The sequence below is a fragment of the Sus scrofa genome, chromosome 13, assembly GCF_054392235.1.
Source record: "Sus scrofa isolate SSC_HxYL_T2T_F1_AM1 chromosome 13, Sscrofa_HxYL_maternal_Yorkshire_Landrace_v2.0, whole genome shotgun sequence".
Taxonomy (NCBI): domain Eukaryota; kingdom Metazoa; phylum Chordata; class Mammalia; order Artiodactyla; family Suidae; genus Sus; species Sus scrofa.
Window position 1 is genome coordinate 61,150,572 of NC_139395.1, and position 23,987 is coordinate 61,174,558.

General features: G+C 39.6%; 1 protein-coding gene and 1 long non-coding RNA gene across 22 annotated transcripts in view; one reads left to right on the forward strand and one right to left on the reverse strand.

Moving 5' to 3' along the window:
* The window catches only part of LOC106505633 (uncharacterized), a 396,539-nt gene that overhangs the window by 123,270 nt on the left and 249,282 nt on the right, over positions 1 to 23,987 (forward strand). The window contains exon 3 of one of the 21 annotated variants that reach the window (XR_014823477.1): positions 14,840 to 15,106. The exons of the other annotated variants lie outside the window; for them this stretch is intronic. This is a non-coding gene — a long non-coding RNA (uncharacterized LOC106505633). The remainder of the gene's footprint in view (positions 1 to 14,839; positions 15,107 to 23,987) is intronic. 21 annotated transcript variants of the gene reach the window in all.
* The window catches only part of LOC146397369 (uncharacterized), a 120,676-nt gene that overhangs the window by 79,747 nt on the left and 16,942 nt on the right, over positions 1 to 23,987 (reverse strand). The window lies entirely within an intron of this gene.

Sequence of the window (23,987 nt, forward strand, 5' to 3'; positions counted from 1 at the left end):
GTTTTGTTTCTCTCAACTGGGATATTTCTTCTCACCTAGGTAATTCCCCACCTTAATTTTTTTGGCTCATGAGTAAGGTTTGTTTTTGTTTGTTTGCTTGCTTGGAACAAAAATCACATTGGGTTAGCTTCATCAAAAATAAGGCTCTGCCATACAGATGCAATGATATTACAATGGAATGATGAGTAGGAATGCAGCGAGGGCTCAGAAAAGACCAGAAGAGTGAACTTTGAGGGAAGGCAGAAAGCAGAGCATACACTGTCTCCAACTCTGCTTGTATCTGCACATCTGTTGCCTTTTTTTTTTTTTTTTTTTTGATGACTCATCTCTGCTCCTCATTCCACATGGTGGGAGAAAGATGCCCACACACAGCTCCCAGGGACACATGTTGAAGTTCTGGACAAGTGGGGTGACTGAATACATTCCATTCTCTAGCTCTCTGCTCTAATTCCAAATTCCTGGGAAACATTGACCTAACTGACTTCAGCTCTCACTCCAGGTCCAGTTGGCTGTGAAATTCCCTAGCATGGCTTCTATGAGTCCATTGCTCTGAGTCAGATGAAAACTAAAGAAATAATGGTGAGCATTTCAGAAACTCCAAAAAGTGTCTTCCATTGTTGCGGGAGGGTATTCAGGGCCAGATGAATTTAGAAAAGCAAAAATGAAGGGCACAAGAAAGGAAAACTCTGTTCTCATTTTTCATGCAAAGTAGGACACAGTATTCCAAACATACCCTCCTCACCCCCCAGCCCCACAGAATCTGTCAAATGATGCTTAGGAGCGGTTTAGCAGACAAACTGAAAAAATCGGCAGACTTGTCCTATGTTTTCAACACCATGAAAACATCAGACTTGGCTCTCCTACATTATTCACCCACAAAGCATCTTCCCTCTGAATGGCTCATGTGCTGGACGAGAAGATAAAGTTCTGTCTTCAGGACTGTCTTAAAATGCAAGGGAAGAGTGTGAGACCTGATTGTCTTTTTGATTTGGGTTTTAAGACTTTGGCACATAGACAAACATCAGTTTGTAAGGACTCCACGTAATTTTTTCAGTGAATGTTTTCTGAGCATCTCCAGTACACCAGCTGCTCTGTCAGGTAGTGATAGTTATTTTTATAATGACAAGTATATGAAAACTTAACATATCAGCTCATCTACTTGGAGAGCCTGGAATAGCCCTAGCTAAATAGACCAAGTAATTCAAGCAAATGTCATCAGAATTTGGCCACTGTACATCTTTTTCTTCTGCTTCTACTTCACTACTATCCAGGATCTCTCTACATGGTAGCTCCAGATTTATATTGTCTGATTTAAACATTAAAAAAGAAAAAAAGAAAAGAAAAAAATTCCCTCTTTTCCACAACTCCCCTCAACTTCTTTTTCTTCCTTATTTTAGCAAAAGTCCTGGAATTAGCCTTGATTGGCTGTGAATGGTCATAGGTCATTCCCAAGCCAATCAGTGAATTTAGGAGGAGGTGATACTCTGACTGGCCACACCTGAATCATGTGGGCAATCCTGGAATTGGAACAGGGATAGCTCCAACCTAAACACAGGGATGGAAAGTGGGGGAGGGGTCATTGTGCCCAGGAAATCAGGACGGTGACACCCATTTAGATATTGTGAGGAGTTAGATACTGTGAAGGCAAACCTTATGAAAGTCTACTACACAGGCTAAGAAATAAGGAGAAACACACACAGATTACTGTCATAAACACCGATGGTCATAGGTATTCTCAATGAGGTATTTGGAGAAAATGTTGAGAAGCCATTAATTCTGAGAAATCTAGAAATATGGTTCTTTGGAAAAGAACCTTTGTGTTGAACTTTGAAAGATATGAAGATTTTGAATTGAGAAAATGGTGGGGGGTGGGGCATGGAGAATGGGAATGGACAATTCAGGCAGAGGGAATAATATGTAAATATAGTGTGAGACATCTAAAGTGGTATTACATTTTGGAGCATTGTAGGCCAGTGTTGTACTGAGGGCACTGTAGGTTAATACAGTATGACATTCCTGACCCTTGAGGCCTGAAAGGTTTCCTTGGCATCAATGTGTGTGGGTATTTATGAAGACACACATATAAGTTTTCAACTCACAAATTATAAGCAAGCATGGACACATTACATGCAATGGTGAAATCAGCAGAGACTGTGAATGTAGTCAGACCTGGTATGAATCCCATCTCATCCACCTACTAGCTGTAGGACTTTTGGAGAAGTAATTAGAGTTGTTTAGCTTTAGTGTTTTCATCTATAGGATGGGGATACATCAATACATATTGCCCTTCTGAGAACTAACTGAGATGATTTGTGCAAAGTCAGATGGTATCTGTGACATAATAGACACTCAATAAATACATTTATTTTCCCTTCCCACTTCCCACATTTCTCTATGTTCCTCTTCCCATTTTCTATACTGTCAGAAAGGGAAAGTTAAAAAAAAATCCCATTAAAAATTTCATCCAAAAAAAAAAAGTTAAAAATAAACCTGACTAAGGAAATGAAAGACTTACATAATGAGAACTATAAAACATTAATAAAGGTAACTGAGGATGATTCAAAGAAATGGAAAGATATTCCTTGGGTTGGAAGAATTAATATTGTTAAAATGGCCATACTACTGTAAGCTATCTAAAGACTTAATGTGACCCCTATCAAATTACCCATGGGTTTTTTCACAGAACTAGAACAGAAAATCCCAAGATTTATATGGAACGACTCAGAATTGCCAAAGCAATCCTTAGGAAAAAGAACAAAGCTGGAGGCATAGGATTTCAGACAATACCACAGAGCCATGGTAAACAAAACAGTGTAGTATAGGCACAAAAACAGACATATGGATCAATGGAACAGAATAGAGAGCCCAGAAATAAGCCCACACATTTATTAACTAATCTTCAACAAAGGAGGCAAGACTATACAGTTGAGAAAAGACAGTCTCTTCAGCAAGTGGTGCTGGGAAAGCTAGACAGTCACACTTAAATCAGTGAAGGCAGAACAAATCCTCACACCATACACAAAATAAACTTAAAGACTTAAATATAAGATATGACAACATAGACTCCTAGAGGAGAACACAGGCAAAATATTCTCTGATATAAATTGTACATATGTTTCCTTAGGCTAGTCTCCCAAGGCAATAGAAGTAAAAGCAAAAATAAACAAATGGGACCTAATAAAACTTAAAAGCTTTTGCACAGCAGGGGAAACCATAAACAAAATGACAAAGCAACCTACGGACTGAGAGAAAATATTTGCAAACAATGTGACCAACAAGAGCTTAATTTCTAAAATATACAAACAGCTCATACAACTCAATAACAAAAAGACAAACAATCCAAAAAGAAATGGACAAGAGATGTAAATAGTCATTTCTCCCAAGAACACATCCAGATGGTTGATAGGCACATGAAAAGATATTCAGCATTGATAATTATTAGAAAAATGCAAATCAAAAGTACAGTGAGGTTACTAGCTCACACTAGTCAGAATGGCTGTCATCAAAAAGTCTACAAAACAATTAATGCTGGAGAGTATGTGGAGAAAAAGGAACCCTCCTACTCTGTGGGTGGGCATGTAAGTTTGTGCAGCCACTATGGAAAACAATATGGGGATTCCTCAAAAAAACTAAAGGTTGAGTTAGCATATGATCCAGCAATCTCACTCTTGGGCATCTATCTGGAGAAAACTCTAATTGGGGAAATAACAATTTTAAAAAATGATATAGGCATCCACTGTTCATAAAACACTTCTCAGAATAGCCAAGACATGGAAGAAACCTATATGTCCATTGACAGAGGACTAAACAAAGAAGATGTGGTATATGTATACAAAGGAATATTACTCAGCCATAAAATGAATGAAATAATGTCATATGCAGCAACAAGCATTCTCATATTAAGTGAAGTCAGACAAAGACAAATACCACATAATATAAATTACATGTGGAATCTAAAAGCTGACACACATGAACTTATGTACAAAACAGAAACAGACTCACAGACATACAAAGTGAATTTATAGTTACCAAAGGAGGATGAATCAGGAGTTTGGGATTAGCAGATATGAACTACTATGTATAAACTGGATAAACAATAAGGTCTGAAGTTCCCATCCTGGCTCAGTGGTAACAAACCTGACTAGTATCCACAAGGACACGGGTTCAATCCCTGGCTTTGCTCAGTGGGTTAAAGATCTGGCATTGTCATGAGCTGTGATGTGGGTCCCAGATGCCACTCAGATCCCACGGTATTGTGGCTATGGTGTAGGCTGGCAGCTGCAGCTCCAATTCGACCCCTAGCCTGGGAACTTCCATATGCTGCAGGTGAAGCCCTAAAAAGACAGAAGAAACAAACCAACAAAAAACAAGGTCCTACTGTATAGCACAGGGAACTGTATTCAGTATCTTGTAATAAACTATAATGGAAAAGAATATTAAAGATATATATGTATATACATATGAGAAAGAGCAAGAGACAGACAGACAGACAGACATGTTATTTGATAGACGCAAACTTTATCCAAACCCCACCAGAAAGGTAACAGAATGTTGGAATCAAGACAGGTCTCCAGCCCATACCACACATCCCACAAGACCATAGAGAGAGCGCCCTTTGTTCTGATTTAGAGCTTAACAAGGATCTTTCGGAAATAATTCTGTGTTCCAAGGAAACTGATTTCAGGAAGTCCTGACCCTTAGGAAAAAATATATCTTCTGTTGTTAATTGATGAATTGCCTTTCTGGCTGAGAAGCCAAACTTCAGTGGTTTCCTTAGGCCTGACCAGTATAAGATGAACAAGTAAAATGTAGTTCCTTAGTGCTCCCCACCCCCACGCCCTCAACCAAATTGAGTTACCTGGTGAACTTTATCCTAAAAGAGTCTGGCCTTTATTATTTTATTTAGCAGGCATTCATCCAATACAAGTATAATAGTAATAACAGAAGCTACAATAATAAGGGGGTTTCACGTGTATTAGAGATTCACTCTGTGCAGGTACAAGGCTAAATGCTCTACACGAATTGTGTCATTTGCCCTCCATAATTTTCAGGTGAAACAAGGTAGATCATCAATGGAATGCTTGCTGTGTGCCAGGCATGTGACTGGTGATGGGGATGTAAGGGTGAGCAGGGTCTTGATTTAAAGGAACTTAATGTCTAAAAGAGACAAATAATCAGCGAAGAATCACAGAAATAAAGTAACATTTATAGATGCATTAAATGCTACGTGTGCTGCTATAGTATTCACTGCAGAGATAAGAGAAATCACTTTGAGAGAAATGACATGATTGGTCCCAGGTCACAACTTAAGAAGAGCCCGACTTTTGGTCCAGAACTGTTGACTTGGACCCTTCTTGGGAACCACTCTGCTATGCCTTGACCCATGCCTACTTTTCTCCACCATTGTTTAAAGTTCCACATGCTTGTCTTTTCTGTTGGTCATCTTTAAGTGGACAATTCCGCCATGACTGCTTGGCTCCAGAGTTTAGTTTTATTGACTCTTATTACAAACATTCCTCATATGTGGACATTTTAAAAAGTGTCCTCAAGTCATTTCTGGAGTCTCTGACACCGACTTGCTATCTCATTCCATTAGGAGTTTGATTCCAGGCCCACTTGTGAAAAGTGAAAGTGTGTACTCAGTAAATTCCTGAAACTGACAAGAACCCTTTGGCTATTATTCAAAAATGTCTAATACCGTGAACTAAAGTGGCGAGTTATTTCCGCCTTCCACACACAACCCCTCTCCCTGTCTCCTTCAAATTAAAGTGCTCAACTATGTTTAGCATCAGGTACCAAACCATTTCCCCTTGCAGATAATGTGATATAATTTGATAATGATGGTGGATTGGAGAGCTACTTTGACAAAAATCTATTGAAATCTGCTATGCTTTAATAAATTTACTTTAACTGACCCTACTTGTATGCAATAAACTATTTGTATAGGACTTTAAAATTAAACTTCACACACTGTTAACTAGAGATGGCATTAGTAAATACAACTTTTCCTCTTATATTAACATAGCTACACTTAGGGTAAACTTGCTTTAATTTTTTTCTTCCCCATAGTATAGTCATTTTTTTCATATATAAGCAATATATGTGGGCAGTGCCTGAACAAGCCAAAATTCACCATGCACCTAATAGTCCCTGTAGGTATATTAGGTATATACAAGCGGAAATGTTGGCTTTGTACCCAATTTAATTTTTTAAAAAAGCTTAGTTTTAAGTTTTTCTTTTCCATCTGCACCCAAGATCGTAATATAGTACAAATTAGTTTCAAACAATTTACTTTTTTTTTTTTTTTTTACATTTTTACAATTTGAATTAATGGCAAAAATACTTAAAATAGGCATTTTTCCCCCTTTGGAATAAACATACTTGACAACGTTTCCTCTGGGCTGCTCACTGGCAAACCAGCTAGCAACTCAAGGAATGACCCTCAGACTTACATAGGCAGCACTGCATAATCAACAGCACAGATTGTGACCAAGTATACAGCACAATTCAAATCAACACAGCAACTACACAATTGTCCAGGCCCATTAAAATGGGTGACAAATGCCATTTAAGAACCTGCTCTTCCATTCATCACTCCTTCCCCCATCTCTATATCTGTTGTAGCAGAAGATTCCTGAGACATCATTTTCATCCTGCCTAGAACTGGTCAGCTCTACTTTAGAAATCCCAAAGTAAATACTTACAATCTCTGTACCTTAAGTGATCAGTCAGAGGGGACATGACATGTTCTTTTAAGTGCCAAACAGCTGTTTCATTTCCCAATTAGGGGAGACTACTGTAAATGACAGTTCTAAAATAAATATATAATGTAATCTACTGATAAAGACTATGTAAATATGTATGGCAATTAGGGAAACAAATGTACACATATTTGAATATTCACCAGAGGTCAAAATCCTTCCATTGTAAACCTTTGGCAAAAAAAGTTTCTGGTGAGTTCTGCCGAGGAAGTGGGGCGTTTTGCTTCGAATCTGGCTCAGGCTCTAAAAATGCTTAGGGGAGTAAGATTCCAAAGGAAAGAGACACTTTGAGTAAACTGCCTTCTGGAATAGAGGCTGGAATCCCTGTTCTCTTGATTTTAAATCCTGGGTGGGATAAGACTGAATATTCCCTTGGTGTGAGGTACCGAGAGACAGAAAAGAGGGAGTTTGCAGAGGCCTGGACAATCCATTTTATACATAGTAACCAAAGAGATCAAAACATTGCTTCAGTGTGAGAACATTTTTTTTCCCAGATAAGGTTGTACTTCTTCATAAAGCACATAAAATTAAAAAATAAAAGAATATATTATGCATTACAATATTGCCTCCAATTTTATGAAAACCCTACTTAATTTTAGACCATGCTTATCTGAACCTTAGTTTTCCCATCATTAAAAAGGGATTGTGCCATTCCCTCACACTGTGTACAAAAGTAACTCAAAATGGTTTAAAGACCTAAATGTAAGAATGGAAATCATAAGACTCATAGAAAAAAAACATAGCCAGAAGACTCTTTGACATAAATCATAGCAATATTTTCTGGATCAGTCTTTTAAGGCAAAAGAAATAAAAGCAAAAATAAATAAATGGGACCTAATTAAGCTTAAAAGTTTTGTTTGTTTGTTTGTTTTGCTTTTTAGGGCCATACCCATGGCATGTGAAGTTCCCAGACTAGGGGTGGAATCGGAGCTGTAGCTGTCAGCCTATGCCAGAGCCACAGCAACACGGGATCTGAGCTGTATCTGCGACCTACACCACAGCTCACGACAATGCTGAATGTCCAACACTGAGCAAGGCCAGGGATCGAACCCTCATCATCATGGATACTAGTCAGATTCGTTTCCGCTGAGCCACAACGGGAATTCCCAGACATGAAAGTTTTTGCACAGGAAAGGAAACCACTGATAAAGTGAAAAGACAACCTATGAAATGGGAGAAAATATTTGCAAATGATATGACGGACAAGGGGTAAATATCCAAAATATATGAACGACTCACACAACTCAATATAAAAACCTAACAACCCAGTCAAAAAATGGGCAGAAGACTTGAAGAGATATTTTTTCCAAAGAAGAGAGATGGGTAACAGGCACATGAAAAAATGCTCAACATCGCTAATTATCAGAGAAATGAAAATTGAAACAACAATGAGATATCACCTCACATCTGCCCAAATGGCCATCACAAAAAGTGTATAAATAACAAATATTGGATTGGATGTAGAGAAAATGGAACCCTCCTACACTGTTGAGGGGAATGTAAATTGGCACAGCCACTATGGAAAACAGTATGGAGGTTCCTCAACAAACTAAAACTAGAACTGCCATAAGACCCAGCAATTCCATGCCTGGGTAAATGAAAACACTAATTGGAAAAGATACATGAACTGCATTGTTCATAGCAGCACTATTTATAAAAGCCAAAACATGGAAGCAATCCAAGTGCTCATCAAGAACTGAATGGATTAAGAAGATGTGATATATAGATATAGATACAAATGCAGATAGAGATACACACACACTCACAAATGTCACTCAGCCGTAAAAAAGAATGAAAGTTTGCCATATGCAGCGATATGGGTGAACCTAGAGAATATGCTTAGTGAAATAAGTCAGAGAAAGACAAATACTGTATGATATTTACACAAAGAATCTAAAAAATAATGCAAATGAATGTATGTGCAAAACAGAAACAAACTCACAGATTAAAAAAAGTAAATTTACCCTTACCAGTGGGTAAAGGGAAGGTGGGGAGGGACAAATTAGGAGTATGGAATTAACAGAAACAAACTACTGTGTATGAAATAGGTATGCAACAAGGATATACTGTATAGCCCAGGGGACTGCAACCATTATCTTGGAATAATCTACAATGAAGTGTAAATACTGAGTCACTATATTATACATCTAAAACTAATATAATATTGTAAATCAATTTACATAAATTGATTTATAAATTTAAATAAATAAGTAATTTTAAAGGTGGAAAAAGGGATTGTGTTATATCCCTTCTAGCTTTCTTATTCCATGCTTTAGAAGACAGTTTGAAGTTCCAAGGACTATACTTCAACTTTTTAAGACTATTTCCTGATTATAAAAATAACAAATGGTCATTATAATACAACGATGAGTGAATAAAAAGACAAAAATTATTTATTTTTCCATCATCAAAGTTTTCACAATGAGTATATACATGTGTACACACACATAATACACATATGTAAAGACTATGATGAATATACATATTTGAATACCACTTCTGTGATCTTGCTATTGTGAATATTTCTTCATATCACTAAATACTTTGTGAAAATATGGCTTTTAATGATCCACAGTATTCTACTGTGTGGAAGAATTGCCATATTCTTAATGGCAACTATTGTGAGATATTCAGATTCTAATATCACAATCTGTATAAAAAAATGCCTGTCCTTGTGTTTTAGAATCTCTCACTCTCTCTCATGGTTGATTCAAGTGCTAAGACTGGGAAGTCAATAAGCTCTTGTTACCAGTGTGATCTCTGTGGATGTTTAACTTCCTGGGGATCTCAGTTTCTGGATCTGCCAAATGAGGACCACAAGCCCTATCTTTCATGGTCATGGTGAAGGTGTGTTTATATGCATGCCACACAGAGGGATCCTAGTAATAATCAGATTTTTTTCTCCTTCTGTCTCCCTTTGTTTTTTGCTTTTGCTTTTTAAGGCTGCTCCACAGCATATGGAGGTTCCCAGGCTAGGGGTCGAATCAGAGCTGTAGCCACTGGCCTACATCACAGCCATAGCAATGCCAGATCCGAGCTGCATCTGCAACCTACACTACGTCTTGTGGCAACACCAGATCCTTAACCAACTGAGTGAGGCCAGGGTTGAACCTGCATCCTCATGGATGCTAGTCAGATTCATTTCCACTGAGCCAAGACAGGAACTCCTCCCTTTGTTTTAATCCAGGAGTCCAAGCCGTCATGATTAAGTTTCAGTGTCTCTATAAGAACCCCTAGAAGTGTGAGCTAAAAAAATTTTCTTATTTTTAAGCCCACACCTACAGCATATAGAAGTTCCTAGGCTATGGGTCGAATTGGAAGCAGTAGCTGCTGGCCTACACCACAACCACAGCAAGGTGGGATCTGAGTCACATCTGCAACCTACACCACAGCTTGACACAATGCTGGATCTTTAACCTACTGAACAAAGCTAGGGATCAAACTCACATCCTCATGGATACTAGTTCTTTTCTTAACTCACTGAGCCGTAATAGGACCTCCGGTGTACAAATTTTTGTTCAAATATCTTCCAGAGGAAAAAAATCCACAAGTATAAGAAACATCACAAATTTCCATCCTCCTCTGTAGCTTTCCATTTTACCATAACATGGTAGGACTGGCTTAACCTGGTCCCTAAGGGCTGCCTTATTAGCTCTGCTTTCTCTTTGAAGATTTTCCTCATTTGTTGGGGAGCTAACTGTTCAACAGGAACCCAGACTGGAACACAATCTCCATGCTGACATTCCAGGATGCTCAGTCCATTCCTTGGCACACAATGAACATTCAGTCACTCAATCAATGTGATTTTTTGCTGAGGTTATTATATACATGAGGAATTTTTTAGTAGAGGTTCATGCATGTTAGATTAAATGACTAACATGATCATGGAAGTTATGGTACATACAAATAGCCCCCTCTTTCCTTCTCTCTCTTTCTCTTTTTCGACTGAGACCTGTAAGGATTTAGCAAAATCCTGAAACACTTCCAAATTCCATTTATCTTATGAAGACTTACACATAATCAAATGAGTCAGAGATTACAATTTCTTTTATTTTCATAGCAAATGATGGGTGCAGGGGAGAGGAATTTGGCAAGTGGCAAATATCAGTATAAGATGTTAAAATAGGATGATGGTCCATCTGTCACGAATAATTCAGACCACAAGTTGACTAGCAAAGAGGAAACTTCTGAGGTTCTTTCCAACCTTGTAATTCTCTGATCTTACAGGTGGTCCATTTGACAGATCTCTTGAAAGCAAATATGTTCTAAAATGTCCATTACCTTGTTAGGCTACTTGAGCTAGTATGCATATCAAGGCAATTCCTCCATTGTGAAGCTTCAGGAATAGGTCACTGATGCCACTGCATGCTTTCTAAATTGCTAACTTCAAAATCACTTGATTTATTCCTTTTTGCTCATAGCAAGAGCATTCTGTGACAATGCTCAAGAAAATACAGGGGTTGGAATTCCCATTGTGGCTCAGCAGGTTAAAGACCTGATGTTGTCTCTATGAGTTTGCAGGTTTGATCCCTAGCCTTGCTCAGTGGGTTAAGGATCTAGTATTGCTACAAGCTGTGTAATAGGTCCACAGATGCAGCTCAGATCTGGTGCTTCTCTGGCTGTGGCTGTGGCCGTGGCCAGCAGCTTCAGCTCCAATTCAACCCTAGGCTGGGAACTTCCGTATGCTGCAGGTGTAGTCATAAAAAGAAAAAGAAAAAGAAAAAATTAAAAAAGACCTCAAAGGTTTTTTTTTTTTTTAGTGCTGCATCAGCCACATATGGAAGTTCCCAGACTAGGGGTCAAATCGGAGCTATAGCTGTGGGCCTAAGCCCAGCCACAGCAATATGGGATCCAAGCCAAGTCTGCGACCTATACCACAGCTCATGGCAACACTGGATCCTTAACCCACTGAGTGAGGCCGGGGATCAAACCCTTGTCCTCATGGACACAAGTCGGTTGTTGCCGCTGAGACATGAGGGGAATTTCTCAATTTTTTTTAAAAAGGGAAAAAAACAAGGGTTTCTGTCTGATTTTCTTTTGCTGTATATAACAGGTGCTTCTAGAAATATCTAGAAATGAATTCAGACCATCAGAAAAGAGTAGTCAAGGAAAATAGAGCCTGGACTCACTTTATCCTTAGGTTGGGTTAGGGAAGTGAATGTTTTGGAAAGGCTTGGTTTTGAACCTCCCTTTGTTTTAATCCAGAAGTCCAAGTTGCCATGATTAAGTTTCAGCATCTCTATAAGAACCCCTAGAAGTGTGAGCTAAAGAAGTTTTAGCTGAGAACCTCAATGCATGTGGGAAAAAAAAAAAAATCTCTGCATCATTTTCCCCTAGTCTTTTCAGAAGCCAAACTACAGTCAGTATCCCAAATCTTAGAGCATGCTTCCTTTGTTCCTTTAACCACACTACCCAGGTCAATTAGAACAAGCTTTTTTCTTGCCCTTTACCCTTGACCAGTGTGTTAGGTCCCCAGTGAATCATGCCTTCCTGTATCTATGCCCTTGTGTAGTCCCCTCCCACCCTGACCAGGTGTGGCTATTTGATTAGATGTGGCCAGTGGGATGTGAGACGATAATGTAAGCAGAGGCTTGAAAAGTTTTTTGAACTGGGGCTTGTCTCTCAGAATGCTATCACCCTATGCAGAAGCCCAGACAACTCTTCTAGAAACACATGAGCCAGCACCAAATGCTGCACATGTGAGTGAGGCCATCTCAGAACCTCCAGCCCCAGATGAGCCACTTGATGATTGCTGCTGAATGCATGGTGCCAGATGAGACTGACTGAAGAACCACCCAGCTGACCCCAACCCACAGGGCTAAACTCTAATCAGGGGCAAATAAGATAGTTCTTTTAAGCCACCGAGATTTGGATGTAGGAATGGATAACTGAGACATCTCTTTTTGACTGAGTAGAGGTTGACAAATCAAAGATTGCTGGCTGTTCACTTAATATTCATGCAGTTGACTTCCCTCTCTAGTTCAGGAGGGGCTGACAGATGAGAAGATGGGGGAAGTGGATGACAGCAGAAGGAGATAGGAAAGTCTGAAAGAAAGAGATGACTTCTTTCTCAATTCTCTCTATTCCCTATTTAGTTTTCCTTGGACAGTTATGCTGGGTTCTCCTTGGCTGGTTGGCTGAGCAGAATTTTAATAGTAGATAAATAAGACTTGCTTTCCTGCTTCATGCACTACTTCTTCAGAAGGTTTCCTGAAGAAGCCAACCTTTATATTTGACTCACATATTTGAATGAAAAGTTATTGTCATTTTTTCCCCTTTATTTTTAGAGTTGTACATGCAGCATATGGAAGTTCCCAGGCCAGAGGTCAAATCAGAGCTGCAGCTGAGGCCTACGCCACAGCCACAGCAACATTGGATCCAAGCCACATCTACAGCCTACACTGCAGCAATGCAGGATCCTTAACCCACTGAGTGAAGCCAGGGATTGAACTTGCATCCTCACGGACACTATGTCAGGTTCTTAACCTACTGAGCCACAGGGGGAACTCTGGGATTATATTTTAATGGAATGCCACTGAGTTCTATGGTATGCAATGAAAGATTTCATCATAGGTCAGCCTCTACTTAAACTTGACATTCTGAAACCTAAACTTCCTGGCACAATTGTCAATGTGAGGCTTTACCACAGCAAGTTTTGGGGTTTTTCTATTAGAATATAAGTAACTACCTGGTAAGTGATGCAAATTCCTTTTCCTTTACCTACAAAATCTAATATTACACTTTTTGTAGCATTAAAAAGTTTTTGTATTTAACATAAGTAATTGTGAATTAACCGCAAATATAAATATGCAGCAACACAAAATAGGCAACATCCTCTAGGTCTTTAAGTTCTAATGTATTTCCCAATATAGTTTAACTAATGAATAACATCTAGGATATATATCTGAAAAATGAATGTGTCATCCTGCTTTCACATGTCAAATGTTCCTGTGTTTCCTCAAAACTGTGTTCTGGAAAGGATGGGAAAGTATAGCTAGAAGAGTCCCCACTAGTCTCTACCTTTACTGCTACATGATATAGTCTGGAATTTAAAAACTATTATCTGTTAGGATTAAGGGCTGTTGGATTCTTCGAAAGAATACTTCTACAATTACATGGGTGGACAAACACCCTGAATAAAGAAATGAGCAAACTTTCCCAAGAGCTTCCTTGGCTGGCTGAGTCACTGAATGGCAGCTGACAAGGTTTTCAATAATGCCAACTCGGCTGATTCTATAATGCTGTGTGCCCCGAACATAATTTAAAGCATTAACAATTCTGTAGCCTTTATCAGACCATATTCCGCCCCCTGCATGCCTTCAGTGACCTGGTCACCACTACTAGAGACAAATAACTCTCTTGTTTGACTTTATGTACTAAGGTCATTGTACCCGAGGCAACTTCTCTGACTGTGTCATCCAGAAACCTAGGAATCTCCACAGCCTACCCAGATGGATTACACGGGGTCACTCCAGCAGCATCTCTTTCCTTTCTTGGATGGCGGCAAACAATTAAGCCTCTTGGAAGTTTTAATGAGGAGGGAAATGCATATGGTTTGGGTCATGTTCTGTCAATTACTGTAAGTCCATCCACACATTAGTGAAGTGAGCTAGGTTTCCTTGTAGAACATTTGCAGTTGAAAGGGACTTGAGAAATCATCAGGTTTATGTTTTTCATTTTGGAAAATTAGGGCTGTAGATGTGAAATGGTTTACTAGATTCTGAGCCTTCTACCTGCTCATGTCCCCTTCCTATGCGCCAATGTAGAAATGTAAGAGTTTGTATCCATACCTCTAGAGCCAGGATCAGGGATTAGACCACCCAGGTCTAATTCCAGGGGTGGAGGTAGTCATTAGTGATTAAGATGAAACAATACCCAATATTCACTCTTTCTTTCTTTCTTTCTTTCTTTCTTTCTTTCTTTCTTTCTTTCTTTCTTCCTTCCTTCCTTCCTTCCTTCCTTCCTTCCTTCCTTCCTTCCTTCCTTCCTTCCTTCCTTCCTTTCTTTCTTTCTTTCTTTCTTTCTTTCTTTCTTTCTTTCTTTCTTTCTTTCTTTCTTTCTTTCTTTCTCTTTTTTAGGCTGTGAGTTTTTTTTCTTTCTTACATGGCATATGTAAGTTTCCAGGCTGGGGGCCAGATTAGAACTGCAGCTGCTGGCCTACGCCACAGCCAAAGCAACACTGGATCTGAGAGACATCTGCGACCCACCCCACAGTGTGTAGCAACAAGGGATCCTTAACTCACTGAGTGAGGCCAAGAATTGAATCCACATCCTCATGGACACTATGTCAGGTTCTCAACCCACTGAGCCGCAATGGAAACTCGGATGCCCAATATTCTTAAAAGGTGAGAGTGAATGCATATTAAACACCTACCTAACGTCTCACTTGTATTCAGTACAGAGTAAATTGCAGTGATTATTTTTTCTGATATGTATGACATTACAGATGAATGGGTGATAGACAAGACTGTTACCTTCCTTATTAGTCTGCTGGTCAGAAATGAAACCCTTCTGTACTCTGCTAGAATAAGCATGGTGACTTGATCACAGTCTTCTTTCCCTGATGATTCTCCTTGGAGCCTTAGAATTCTTCAGAGGGCATCACTTCCAAGAACCACCACCAAGTGGTCTCCAATTGAAACTTACTTGTTATGCTTTAAGATCAGGATCTCCACCCTGTTCCCCTCTGCATCTCCCCCCCCCAGGACTCTCATATTGCTTTGTGCAGAATAGGTACTCAGTAAATATAGAAAAAACATACCATCAACTTAACACCAAGATGATAATTACAAGAGTGCAACAAGGGGGAAATTAGAGGTTGGAGATTGCTATTTATTCTGAAAATTCCAAGCCTCTTGCAGGGTTGCTGGGAGGAAGGACTCAAAGGACCAAGTCAGAGAGACATCTTGGCTCCTTAGAGCTCCTTTCATAGTTAACACAAGAGTGCTGGGGGAGAGGGGTGGTCAAGGGGCACCTGGACCTGAGCTGAAGCCATGTGGTTCTACTTGGAGCTTCCAAGTCAGTGGCGCCAGTAGTGTTTTACTCAGTTATTTCAGACCAGCATCTCCCCGCCTTGGCATTGGTTCTGGATCTTTGTGGCTGAACACTCACCCTCCATGGCTCCACATGAATACTTCAGGGAGGTGGACCGAAGCCAGAAGCTACTCCAGAGCCCCGCATTCCATCCTCAGCTCTCAGATGAGCTTTACTTAATGGCACTGAGCATCAGGAAGAAGAATATGCACAAATGATTCAGCATCATAGCCCTTAAGGGGAGGAAAAAAGCCCCAGGGGAAGAGAGGAGCATTTATCTCCTGTGAAGTTGAGAAGATAGAAACTACTCACCAAAATATGCTCACTGGAAATAAAATTAGAGATGAATCAAATCTAAATTAGACATGTTAATCCAGTGAAATATTTAATTAATCTTAATTAGCTACCTCTGAATGTAGCTTTGCCTCCATATCTTTTTTAAATTTTTATTGAAAATTAAAGTATAGTTGATTTATGATGTTGTGCCAGTTTCTGCTGTACAGCAAAGTGACCCAGTCACACACACACACACACACATATATACATTCCCTTTCTTATATCATCTTCTACCATAGTCTATCCCAAGAGACTGAAAATAGGTCCCTGTGCTATATAGTAGAACCTCATTGCTTATCCATCCTAAATGTGATAGTTTACTTCTACAAACCCCAAACTCTCAGTCCTTCCCATTCCCTCTCCCTTGGCAACCACAAGTCTGTTCTCCATGTCTGTGAGTCTGTTTCTGTTGTGTAGATAGGTTCATTTGTACCATTGTCACCATTTCTTAAACATAATAGAAACATTTACAGCTCAAGTTCTAGATTGTATGATGGGTGTCAGCCTACACTGATGCATAAATGCTGATAGAAGTGAGATGGTGTTATACATATTTAAAACAGGGGTTTCAAATTTGAAAGCCTTCTTGTCCTATTGCTGAGATCTTAATTTGAGCAATAGGACAAGAGGTTACCTGGGATGAAGTTTTTTTTTAAATTTGGCTTAATCTTTAAATTTAGTATTTTCACACATTCCTGGCCATTCAAAGAAAACCCCTTCTGCAGTTCAAATTTGGCCAAACCATAGGTGTTTACAACCCTTGATGAAAAGATGTTCTATAAGTGAATTTTAACTCTCTTTTTAAAAAATTGTTATACTCAAATAATAGATGAATCATTCATCAGGGTAGGGTTATTTTCCAATTCTTCATTTTAAATCTATACCTCCTATCCCATCAATATAAAGATGGGCAACTGAGATCACAAGAATGTTTAGCTATAGAGTGAGAGTCATATAGAATGGAAATATTTAACAAAGAGTACAGTTAGGTGTTGGCCAGTGAGAATGGATGCCAGCTGAAGAACCAGAGCCCCCTTAGAAAGCTAGGCATTTAATTTCTGGAATGTGAGGAGGTTTGTAGGACCTAGGGTGAGGGGAGGGGAAGCTAAGGTAGAAAAGAGAGGCATTTGGAGGGCTTACACAGTGACTGTTTACCCACCACTATGGAAAAAATATTTAATATCTTAATAACCAGTATGGCTGCTCCGGCACTTATTAACTGAATATCCTAGGAGAAGAAGCAAGTTCAGAAATTCATCTAAGTACCTCTCCCATCAGAGTTTTAATGCTAGCTTTCAAAAGTAGTTTCCATATTATGAATTCTAGCAGGATGTGATCTGGCCACTGGGGCTCCCCCAGACTTGGACTCTCTTTCACTCAGCTCACCACTGGAACCCTTAGTAGACACCAGAACGCTCACAGCCTAATGATTTTCATTTTCATACCTGACAGAAGATAAACTCGCAATCACAGCCTCAGAGCTAGAGATCTTAGAAGATGACCTTATACCTTCCACTTTCCCACGTACGTTCGAGAAGAAATACACCTGGATCACTTTATCTCTCTTCACTAGTATGACAGAGGGGGGATTCAGAAAAGGTAATGGAAGATGATGAGGGGTGAGCCTTAAACAAGGCTGAATCTCAAATCTGCCAACAGATCTGTTTGCATTTATCATAATCTAAATGGCCTAAAATGACAAGGTGATACAGTGGTTTGGAAGATGTGTTTTGAGATAAGCAGGCTTAATGTAAATCCTAGTGCTACTTACTTGCTGGGCGATCTTTGAGCAAAAGAATGAATGAACTTTAAAGTGGGTGTAATAACGCCAGCTGTATAGAGGTATCGTGGATCTCAAATAGGATAATGTATGTAGCCCTGTCTCTGGCACAAAAAGACTATAGACATGTATGGCTGTGAAATATGAGTTAGGTCTCTTGTTATTTCAAGAGAAGACAGCTGCCTATGTAATGCAGAAGATGTTATTGGTTCATGTGCGATTTTGCTTTTCTTCTTTGCAAGGAGAAATGGGCAAGCAAGCCTTTAGCAAGAAAGGAACATGTCTTCAATTTGGCCTGCAATATCAGCAGCAGGAGACCTTTCAGTTATTGTTGTGGTTTTTTTGTTTTTGTTTTTGTTTTTTTTTTTTGGCCATGCTTACAGCATGCAGAAGTTCCTGGACCAGGGATTGAACCCCACTGCAGCTGCCATTCAAGCCAAAGCTGCTGTTGTGCAGGATCCTCAACCTGCTGAGCCACGGAACTTCCTCCTTTCATTTACTTTTAAAGAATATTTTAATGCCAGCCCCCACCCCTCAGGCTCCTTCTCCAGCACTAAGAACCCCTAACTTGACTCAGCTCTTAATTCAGAGCAGGTTGTACTTCCTCTCTTAATGGCAGCCCAGCTACTTAGGTCTCTACCTCCATCTGCATTGTCTGCACCTGCCAGTCCTACCCTAGCTAAGGCACAGCCAGCATTTCCATTTTCTTTGTGAAGGTGTGCATTTACATGAGTGGTGTAATTTTTACATCTAAAGTGGCCACTGAGAGCCACACTGAATCATCCACCTTAGCTGGCCAAGTTCTTTCCCCATGGACCAGTTGTCTTGGGTTAGTGCTCTAGTTGCAAAAGTGCATAGGTTTTGAGCAATCTGCCCCTAACATTATTTGCTCTATAGTCTTAGTTATTTTCAGTGCTTACTTTTGCCCAATAGGAGATTTTTTTTAGGAATGCATAGTATACTTTGTGAAGTGATGGACCTGTGGACAATAAGGGAAGAGACATCTGAATGAACACTCTTTCTATAGAGTAGACCTTGGCTCTATCCCCAGAAAGGGGATCACATTTACTGACCAGGCTTTCACTCAGATAAGTGGAAAGCTATTGAGTCTTTAAGGTTATTCCTAGGTGTTAGCAGAATTGTTAGGTATCAATAAAAATAGAAGACCCTGTTTCCATCTGTGTGGCAAGGAGTACCTTTATTCAGTATCACTTCTTATATTTATACTCCTCAAAATATATCTGTTATCTTTTAGACTTACAGCAACCCTATGTGGAACATTTTCTAATCCTCATTTTGCAGATGAGGAAACTGAGGTGGTCAGAGACGCCAAGGTTGCCCAAGTTTTCTTAACTATAACTTGAATGCTAACATCTCCTGACCCTAAAGGCAGAACCCTCAAACACAACCGGTACTGCAGATAGAAGGCCATGTTTGTCTGGCCCTTTGTTAAACTCTAAAGTAGTGCTATCCAAAAGAAAGATAATCTGAGCCACACATGCCAGCCACATGTGAACTTGGTTCAAAATTTACCATTTGATGGAGTTCCCATTGTGGCTCAGCAGGTTAAGATCCAGACTGGTATCCATGAGGATATATGTTTGACCCCTGGCCTCGCTCAGTGGGTTAAGGATTCAGTATTGCTGTCAGCTTCAGTACAGGTCACAGATGCAGCTTGGATCCCACGTTGCTCTGGCTATGGTGTAGGCTTGCAGCTGCAGCTCCAATTTAACCCTTAGCTTAGGAAATTCCATATGCAGCAGGTGCAGCCCTAAAAAGCAAAAAATCAATCAATCAAATTTACCATTTTATAATTAGTATAACTCAGTGGCATTAAGTACCTTCACCATCACCACTGTCCATTTCCAGAACTTTTTCATCACCCACAACAGAGACTCTTTACCCTTTAAAGACTGTCTCTGTTCTCCCCGCCCCCAGCCCTTGATCACCTCTATTTTACTTTCTGTCTCCATGAATTTGCCTTTTCTAGGTACTTTATATAAATGGAATCATCCCACTTTGGGATGCAGTATGTCTTTTTAAATTTTTATTTATTCATTTTTGGCCACACCCATGGCATGCAAAAGTTCCAGGGCCATGGACTGATCCTGTGTCACAGCAGTGACCCAAGCCATAGCAGTGACGGTGCTGGATCCTCAACCCTCAAGAGCCACTAGGGAACTCCTAGTATGTATTTTACATTTACATTACATTTTAATATGATCTAACCACATTTCAAGGGCTCAAAAATCACATGAAGCTGGTCAGAACCACTCTAGAGATTTAGTTGGGGGCCTTCTCTTTAATGATGTTCCTTTGAGCCTGAAACCTACTGCTGTAAATTTCCCATTGGGTTTCTGTGACATTTAAATGATAATAAGTTAAATATATAGGGTTAAATAAAAAATGTTATTAATTTAATGTGCTTCTTTTGACTTTTCTTTTCTTTTTCTTTTTCTTTTTTCTTTTTTTTTTTCTTTTTAGGGTCATACCCGTGGCATATGGAGCTTCCCAGGCTAGGGGTCAAATCACAGCTGTAGCTGCTGACCTACACCACAGCCACAGCAATGAGGGATCCAAGCCGCATCTGCGAACACCACTACAGCTCACGGTCATGCCCAATCCTTAACCCACTGAGCAAGGCCAGGGCTCGAAACCACGTCCTTATGGATACTAGCTGGATCCATTAACTACTGAGCCATGATGGGATCTCCTCTTTTGACTTTTCTAATGTGGCTCTAGAACATTTAAAAATTCATATGTGAGGAGCTCCCGTTGAGAGAGAACTCCTACTCTGTCATTTCTGAATTCAAAGCCCCACCAACCACCCAGGTTGACCCAGAGCCTGGGACTTATCATTTTAAAATAGTGACAGTCTTGAGCAAACTGGGACAAGTGGATCAGAACCCTAATGCCAAAGTTCTAACACTCTGCTCTAACACTCTAGCAATGTGGGGCCCTTGCCCAGCAGTTTAAAGAGGCCTTTTCATTAAGCATAAAAACATACATGGCAGGTACTGCTGCTGTTCCATTTTTTTCAAGCTTTCTCATTCTTGATGTGAGTTAGCAAGAACATTTTTTTTAGTGGCCTGGGTAATAGTTGGAACAAATTCAGCAAATACAGGCACTCCACCATGAAGGTACAATACTTACTGTGGCAGCTTCATGGACTGTTCCACTTCACTCTAGAGCTGGGAGTTCTTAACTTGGGATTGACATTGTGGGGCATCCATGAAGTTACATCATTATTTTCATTAACATCTAACTGAAATGCTGCGTTCCCTTCAATTATTAATGCAACCATCCATCTACAGAACTAATAACTGTACCTGTGACTTTGTCACACATATAAACTGTATGTATTTTCATATCACATTATGGCTGCTGAGACACTTCAGACTATCATTTAAACACATCATGGCTTTAAAATCCCAGTAATTATCAGGACAACTGCTAGCCCTGATATTTAATATGTTAATAAATACATGGATTACTGATCCAGTTTGAAAAGCAATATTTTGACAAGTAGATTCCAATATAGTTTGCTTTGCAATCTTACATTCTTTATTTTATATATTTTAAAACATTCTGAGAAGGAATCCATGGCCCTCAAGAGGTTAATAACCCCCAGATGAACAACAAATTCCTACTATAGAGCACAGGGAACTATATCTAATCTCCTGGGAAAGACCATGAAGGAAAAGAATATAAAAAAGAATCTATCTGGGTCACTTTCCTATACAGCAGAAATGGGCCAAACATTAAATCAACTATACTTTAAAACAAACAGACAAACAAACAGAACACTACCATCAAAAAACAAAAGAAGCAGCAGAAGCAGCAGCAGCAGCAGAAGAGCCCCTGTTCTAAACCCAGGGGTGACAAAGTTCCTTAAATCAAGATCAACACTCTTTTTCCATTCCTGACACCACATTACCAGCCTATTGCTTCTTTACAGGAACTCAACCATGGTGCCTGTCTTTCAAGATCTAATCTAAGGCTCTCTTTCAGGCTCTAATCTAATCCTGTTCAATGGGAGGATATAGGGCCACAATCAACTAAATTTAGAAAATAAACATATCCACCATGTAGGAAGTGAGGGACTGGGCTTTAAGCCTTAGAAGGAAGAAGGCTCCGCCAACTCCATGCAGCCCGCCCATTCCTTCACAGGGGCATTTTTCTTCCCTGACCAATTGTAAGAGTCCCTTTGTGAATAATGTGTCTGGATTAGTTTGCTGAACAATTGCCTCGTTTTTAGTTAGCCTCTGATTGTCCTTGCTTTTGTGAGTCAAAAATCCTTAATCTTATTTGAATGCAATTTAATTCCGTAGAGAGCTGAATCTTTAGTCTCTTAGTTTTATAAAGTGAGAGCTTAGAAAAAAGCTCTCCCATGCAGGAGAGCTGACATGGGACTCCTTTAAAGCTAGGTCAAACTACCAAGGAAGTAATTAGATAAATGTGTACTCTAATTTGGGAGAGGAGGAGAAAAAGAATTTCTCCACAAATTACCTTTAGGACACTTAAGTGGAATTGAATTCGATTGGCAAGGGCCAGACAGCTCTCAGGAGGTCATCTGATCTAGTCCCCTGTTACTGGGCAAGGGCACAGATGTGAAAATCTAGCCCATACTTAAAAAGCCTCAGAGATGAGAACAAACACTGTACATAGGTAGGTCCTGCAAGGTAGGCAGGAGGAGGTTGTGGAGTTAAAGGAATATTCATAATAAGCCAAACAGTAGCAGAAACTCATTAATTAATTATATCACTAATTAAACACATATTTGTTGAGGCGCCACCATATGTCAGAGACTGCCCTGGGCACTCAAGACACATCAGTGGGCTTACATTCCAGTGAGGGGAGACCAATACGCAATAAACCTAACAAGAATATGGGAAGGTATGTTGGAAAGAGAGAAGTACACTGAAAAACAGAAAAAAAGTAGGGAAGAAAAGTAGAAGTGCTGAAGTGTGGGCAGAGAAGGGGTATCTTCATAAACTTGTAAATATAAACAAATTACTACATGTAAAGGGCTGAGAATAGTGCTTAGCATGGTACATTCTCAATAAATATATATTTATTAATGTAATATACATACTATATTTAGTAAAACATATAACATATATTATGTAATACATATTAATGTATTCATATTTGTATTTTATATATATATATGTATATATATATATATACACACACACACACACACACACATATGACATTTTGGTTAGTATCATGTTAGAGGAGCTTGTTTGGGTAAAGAGATATACTTTGCCTAATTTAAGAAAAATTGGAATTTTTTTTAGAATGGTGGTGTGGGTAGCTCTGAAGAACTAGAATTGGCCAAGAAGCTGAAGCCTGCAGAGCATGCTACAGCCTTACCTGCCCAGGCCTCGGCAGGGTGGGAGGAACAAAGGAGAAGATGGTCTCAGGAAATTGGTGGAAAGTGATGCAGTCAGACTGAAAGATTGTCTCTTCCTAGTTAATCACCTGACCTAGGTCTTAAGGTAGTTTGGTTTACAAAAAAGTTACCTAAGGACAGTATTACATAGACCTAAGACTGGACATAACCCAATATGATGTCACATTTGGTGGGTGAGTTTTAGTTGAGCAGTATGTCACGTATACTATCCCTTTTCTGTCTAAAATAGTGCCTAACACCGTTAGCAATAGAGAGACTGTAACCGCAGCCCTGGCAAACTCACTCTTATAAAACTGTAAATGGACTCTGGAGAAGTAGGTAACCTCTGATGCAGCAATTCCTGTTGCAAAGGTAGTCACCTGGTAACAGATGAAGGGAAACCAAACCATACATGTCCTTTTGACTTTGGATCATCTTTTTTCAAAGCAAACAAAACCACAGTTGCATAAAACAACTTACCCTCCCCTTGGCGTCCCTCCTTATCATCCCCTGTTGCTGCCTTAATTTAGATCTGTCCACATGCTTACAGCTCTGACACAGGAATTTGTCTATTACCCAGAGTGAAACCCCAGTGCCTTCAGGTTGAAAGGTACCAGGGCTCTCTGTGGTCTACTAAAACTTGCTTTAGTGTATCTGAGTGTGTAATGACCAGTACCCT